Source organism: Nicotiana tabacum, chromosome 22 (genome assembly GCF_000715075.1).
Source record: "Nicotiana tabacum cultivar K326 chromosome 22, ASM71507v2, whole genome shotgun sequence".
NCBI classification, from domain to species: domain Eukaryota; kingdom Viridiplantae; phylum Streptophyta; class Magnoliopsida; order Solanales; family Solanaceae; genus Nicotiana; species Nicotiana tabacum.
The window spans coordinates 95,399,452-95,405,451 of record NC_134101.1 but is presented as its reverse complement, the minus strand read 5'-3'; the positions used below and the strand labels follow the sequence as shown (position 1 = coordinate 95,405,451).

The following is a 6,000-nucleotide window of genomic DNA, read 5'->3' as shown; positions in this document are numbered from 1 at the left end:
TGGGTCGGGTAGTTTTAATACGAAATTGGGCTGGGGTTGGGTTTAAATTAAGGCTAAAATTGAAATATAATCTGGCTATATTTTAAATAGCCAATTTTCTCTATATAATTTATAATAAATAATAAATAATTTCTGGAAAAATATTTTGTGTACTAAAATGATTTAAAATAGATATTTAATATTTTAAAAATATAGAAGATCAATTTTATGCATATAAATGTAATTATACATTAATAAGGCTAATATTGCAATTATATGCAATTTAGCTTTAAAAATGCAAAATGCAATTATAAAAATGCACTAAAAATATTTTAACAATATTTTGGAATAAAAATAAAATTTAAATGAATCACCCCAACAATAATTTGAGGGATAATTATTGAGGATTTTATGAGTAAAAAGGGGAGGAAATAGATCAATTAAAAATCTTTAAAATTATAGGAAAATTATAAAAACCTTATGCATGCTTATATATACATATATATGCTATTTTAAAAGTATTTATGCATATAAAAATATATATGCTATTTTGAAGGTATTTATGCATATAAAAAATACAAGAAAAAATTGGGTATCAACAGCTGCCCCTCTTTACCCGGGAAGGATGAAAGAGTTTTCGGGTAAAGAAATGATGACCAATTTTGACCAGATGGGATGTTTGAAAGATAGAGGTTGGATTCTGGTCTTCGAGTTGCCTACATATCCCCGGTCTTGCAAGAATCAGGTCATGTGTAGTTTTGGATTCATTTGCAAAGTATGCCGATGAAGTTACTGCAAGAACGGACACGCGATGCAGAAGTGGCTACGGTGAGTGGTTAAAGCTCGGGACAGTTGGAGGGAACTGGAGTGAGATCTCTCCTGCTAGGAAAGTGGTTTCTTACTAGTTACCTGCAGATAAAAGATGCTACAAACGTATTTGCGAAAATTTAAACATGATGCAGATTCCCTTTGGACCATGAAGGTTGCCTTTGGACGGTTAAAGATGACGTCCTTAGACCATGACGTCCTGGGCCATGAATTTTTTAGTGAGGGATTCGCATGCCATGAAATTATGTTCTCGGGCTATGACAATGGTGCCTCCGAACCATGACGCCTTTGAATAATGATATGCAAATTTGAGAGATCCTCAGGCCATGGCATGGTGTCTTCTAGCTATGGGGATGATGCCTTTGTACTATGACGCCTTCGGATAGATTGACAATATTTCATCCCATGATATGCAATAGTCATGATGTTATCAAGACAATGATTAATCTTGTGAAATGGCGGGCATGGCTTAGCCTGATTAAAATAAATAGATCGTAAAATAGAGTGATATCTGTGCAAAAAGGGACAGTGCTTAGTCCCATGCGAATGTGGAAGCAAGGATCAGCCTCATGCAGGTGTGGAGGCAAGGATTAGCCTCATGCAAGTACGGAGGCAGGGATTAGCCTCATGCAAGTAGAGAGTCAAGGATTAGACTCATGCAGATAAGGAGTCAAGGATTAGACTCATGTAGATATAGAGGCAAGGATTAGCCTCATGCAAGTATGGGAAGGCAATGATTAGCATCAGAGAGTCAAGGATTAGACTCATGCAAATGGGGAGGCAAGAATTAGCCTCATGCGAGTATGGAGGCAAAGATTAGCCTCATGCAAATAGGGAGTCAAGGATTAGACTCATATAAATAGGGAGGCAAGGATTAAACTCATGCAAGATAGAGTCAAGGATTAGACTCATGCGAATGGGGAGGCAGGGATTAGCCTCATAAAAGTATGGAGGCAGGGATTAGCCTCATGTAAATATGGAGGCAGGGATTATCCTCATGTATATATGGAGGCAGAGATTAGCCTCATGCAAGTAGGGAGGTAAGGATTAGCCTCATGCAGATATGGAGGCAAGGATTAGCCTCATGCAGGTATGGAGGCAAGGATTAGCCTCATACAGAGAGCAAGTAGTAAGTAAAAGTAGCATATGTCTTAGTTGGATATATATTCGATGTCTGATGACCTGATTGATAGTGAATTATCTTTGTGTATACATGTTTCGCGAATGCTATCATTTCATCAAATGTGCCTGCGTTCAAAGAAAAATTGTAAGTTTTATGGGGGGAGGTTGGTTCGTGCTTCTGTCCGCTGGCCTTGCGTTGCTTCGTTCTGAAAGCCCTGGGTGACACCTGACTGTTATGGAAGTAGAGTTTTCCAAAATATGCAATATTTTAAAAAAAATAGAGTTGTTTTAGAAACGTATTGATATATCAATTAATTTTGATGAACTAGTGACTGTGACACATCTCAAAGACGTTGCAGTTCTCTTATGGAATTTTAAGGGTTTTCCTTAAAATTCTGCCCCAATTTGGTAGATGATATTTGACTGTTTGCGGATGACGAACCCTGTTGAACCTTCTCCGGAATTTTGAGAATCCTTCTCAAAATTCTGCCCCAGTTCTCAACTGATTACTGAATTCCTAGTGTACGATAGAGTTGGCTGGACTTGCTCCGGAATTTTGAGGGTCCTCCTCAAAATTCTGCCCTAGTTTCTGTTCTTGGGGGAAATGAAAATTTTATTATGATATGACCGAACCCATAAGGCTACCTATGTATACCCTCTTAAACGGGAATCAGGTCAAGCGTAGTTCAATTACATCAAATGAGGAAATGAAAAGTATCTAAGCATAGTATCTCTTGACTGCGTCTGAATTGATTGGTTTTGGCTAGACTTCCCTGTCTATTTCTGCAAGTATGAGTGCTCCTCCTGTTAGTACCCTGTGAACCATGTATGGACCTTTCCAGTTGGGAGAGAATTTCCCTTTGGCTTCATATTGATGTGGGAAGATTTTCTTCAATACCAGCTGCCCTGGTGCGAATTGTCTTGGTTTGACTCTTTTGTTGAAAGATCTGGACATTCTGTTATGATAAAGTTGGCCGTGACACACTGCGTTCATTCTCTTTCCATCGATAAGGGCCAATTGTTCATAGCGACTCCTTATCCACTCTGCATCGCTAAGTTCAGCTTCCTGTATGACTCTTAAAGAAGGAATATCCACCTCGGCTGGGATAACAGCTTCGGTACCATAAACCAACATTTAGGGAGTTGCCCCGGTTGATGTGCGAACCGTGGTGCGGTACCCTAACAGAGCAAAGGGTAACTTCTCATGTCACTATTTGTGGTTCTCTACCATTTTTCTTAGTATTTTCTGTGAGCACATGATTTTTGCCCTATGTGAATTACTCCCATAAAATACAAGAAAATAATTTTTTCCATTTTTACAATTTTATAGGATTTTGTGGAAATTTGTGCTAATTGTTTGCATTTCTGTGCATGTTTAATTTTGTTAAAAAATCATGAAAAGCCAAAAATACCATACATTGCATTTAGGTCAATTTTTTAATGTTTAATTAGTCAATTATTTGATTTATTAAAATTGAAAATCAAAAATTGGTTTATTTTTGTATTTTTAGCCTTTTAGTATTAAATTAGTAATTTCTTCTTTTAATTTAGGAGTAATTAACTTTCATAAATACCTTAGTAGATAATTAGTTTGATTTTACAACCTAGTTTAATTTAAGAGACTTATTTAGGTTTTTAATTAATTGAAAAGGAAAAGAAAACAACTATAAAAGGAAATAAAAGAGAAGGAAATTGAGAATTTGATTTAAAGACCCGAAATTGGGCCAGTTTAATGAAAAAACCCAAACCAATCCTTCTACCCGCCCAGGCCCAATCCCTAACTCGGTCCAGCCCCAACCCCAAGCCAAACGACACCGTTTTGTTCAAACGAATCCCATCCGTTGATCTTCTTCTCATCGAACGGATGGGAACTGGTCACACGCACAATATAAGAATGTTTGAATGAGCCCTACCCCCTAGTTCCATCTGCTTCATTTCACACCTCTCAGACTCAGAACCAAAACCCTAACCGCCGCCCCAAATTCCCATGCTCCTACCGGCCGGCGGCGGGCTCCAAACCACCCCAAAGTCATACCACGCAAGCCCTAGGCCCTCTTAAATCCTATCCCCACATCTATTTCCCAAAAATTCCAACAAAATTCCCCCAATTCCAAATATAGGAAGTTCAAATCCTAAATTATTGTATTTTTCTAATTCCGCGCAAGTTTCGGTTCACTTTGACCTATAACCTATGTTAGTCGATTGTTCTTAATGAGAGCAATCGATTGGCATTGGTTTTAGTTCATTCAGAGGATGCCGGATTTTGACGAACTCATCGGATTCCGGCCAAATGTCTACTCCCGTCATCATTCGTCGATTCGTTTCATTCTGTCAAGACATTCCAGCGTGAATTGGTACTTTCCCCTCTTTTTTCTCACGACTCTATTCATTGTAGTATTTTCTATTTTTTAATTTATTTATTTTTATTTGCTTCATTGTTTTTGTCTTGTTTTCTTTAGTAGTGGAATTCATCTTAGTTTTGGTGGTTAAGTTATGTTTAATCATAAAATTCTGGATTGTTGTTTTTTTTGAATTTGATCCTTTTGTTTGAGCATTTCTGATGGTTTGAGTTTTTGTATTAACTGTGGTCATCACTGACCCGGTTGAGAGACCCGTTCATTTTGGTCTTGGGTTAATTTGACCCAAGTTTGCATTCTGAATGTAAAAACAAGGAGGTCAGGGGGCGTTTTGGGTATTTGAGGGTAGGGAATCACTTTCTGTTGGGAAGAAGCTTCTAGAGGTTAAATTTGGAGCTAGTTTGTTTAGAGATAAGGGAGGGTCAGATATTTTAAAGGGGTAAAAAGGGTAAAATGGCTAAGAAAAGAAGGGGTAGGAAGGGAAAAGGTTAGCTAGGTTAGGGCTGCCTTAGGAGTGCCTATATAAAGACCTCTTTCATTCATTTTTGAAGCAGCCATTGATACTCTAAAAAAATACTAAAAATTCCTGCAATCTTTGGTTGAAATTGGTCTTGGTTTTTCTCTTTAGTTTTGATTGTTAGTCAGAATTTAAAAGCTTCAAGGAAATTTCTGGTTTATTTGGGTTTAAAAAATGGTTTAAAAGGTTGAATGTTGCTATGTTGGTGTTGCTGATCTGTTGCTGCTGATTCTTTCTAACCTCGGGCTTGTCTTCTTTGTTGCTTTTGCTGTAATCAGGTACTTCTTGGATCTCATTAACATGTGAAGTGCATATCGAAGCTATGTAATCAATTTGGACACTTGTGGATGAATGTGAACTAGGATGAATATTAGTCTATATTCTTCAAAGACTACTCATGTGTTCCTTATTGAATTAGCTTTACTATTTGAACTTTATTGTATTCAGTCATGCTATGGATAGTGCATTTTTGGATTGTATTTGGACTTTAACTTGTCATTTTGGTTCTAGCTTGGTTAAATTATTTCTCGAGTATTTGTGTGTTTGGACTGTCATACTGTGGATTTCATTTAGACAAGTAGCATTTCTTTGTTGGGATTTTGATTGAATTGGTTCATTCTAGTATTGATGTTAAGTCTAAGGTTAGCCTTCATCATGTTTTCTGCTGTTTTAAGTTTGGTTTTAAACATTTGAATGGACTTAGGAGGTATGCACCATAATAACACTGATTCAAGTGTCTAGAATACCTTACTACATGTGATTTTCAGCAACATGTTAATAGTGATTTTAGCTTTCAAACGGGTGGAACCTGTATTTCGTTAATTGTATAGTTTTCAATTTTCTGTAGTTTGGGATCTAAATTTGATAATTAATATCCTTTACTTACTTTGATGCAATTGATTTAGCTTAATAGTGTTTGGGCTACCCGAGATAATTTATAGTTTAAGGGCTGTAGAATAAAATAGCCCAAAGGGTAAGGGTGCTTAAGGGCATCCCTTAAAATGGTCTGGCTTGTTAATTGGACTGAGTAAGACCGCCTGGCCCAAGCTGGGCTCGGGTATCTCAGGAATCCTTTGTCACTGCCCAGTAATTTTGGTCGCCTGGCCTTAATAGCCCAAGGAGTTTATACGCTGGGCCATTTCTTTGAAACGATCCATGGCCCATTTGTGCTCACAATCAATAACTCCTTTAATTTCA

At 37.3% G+C, this 6,000-nt stretch overlaps 1 long non-coding RNA gene across 1 annotated transcript in view; it reads right to left on the bottom strand.

The window, feature by feature from the left end:
• Positions 1-575: 575 nt before the first annotated feature.
• The window catches only part of LOC107780318 (uncharacterized), a 40,084-nt gene continuing 34,659 nt past the window's right edge, over positions 576-6,000 (bottom strand). The window contains exon 10 of the long non-coding RNA XR_012705238.1: positions 576-3,108. This is a non-coding gene — a long non-coding RNA (uncharacterized LOC107780318). The remainder of the gene's footprint in view (positions 3,109-6,000) is intronic.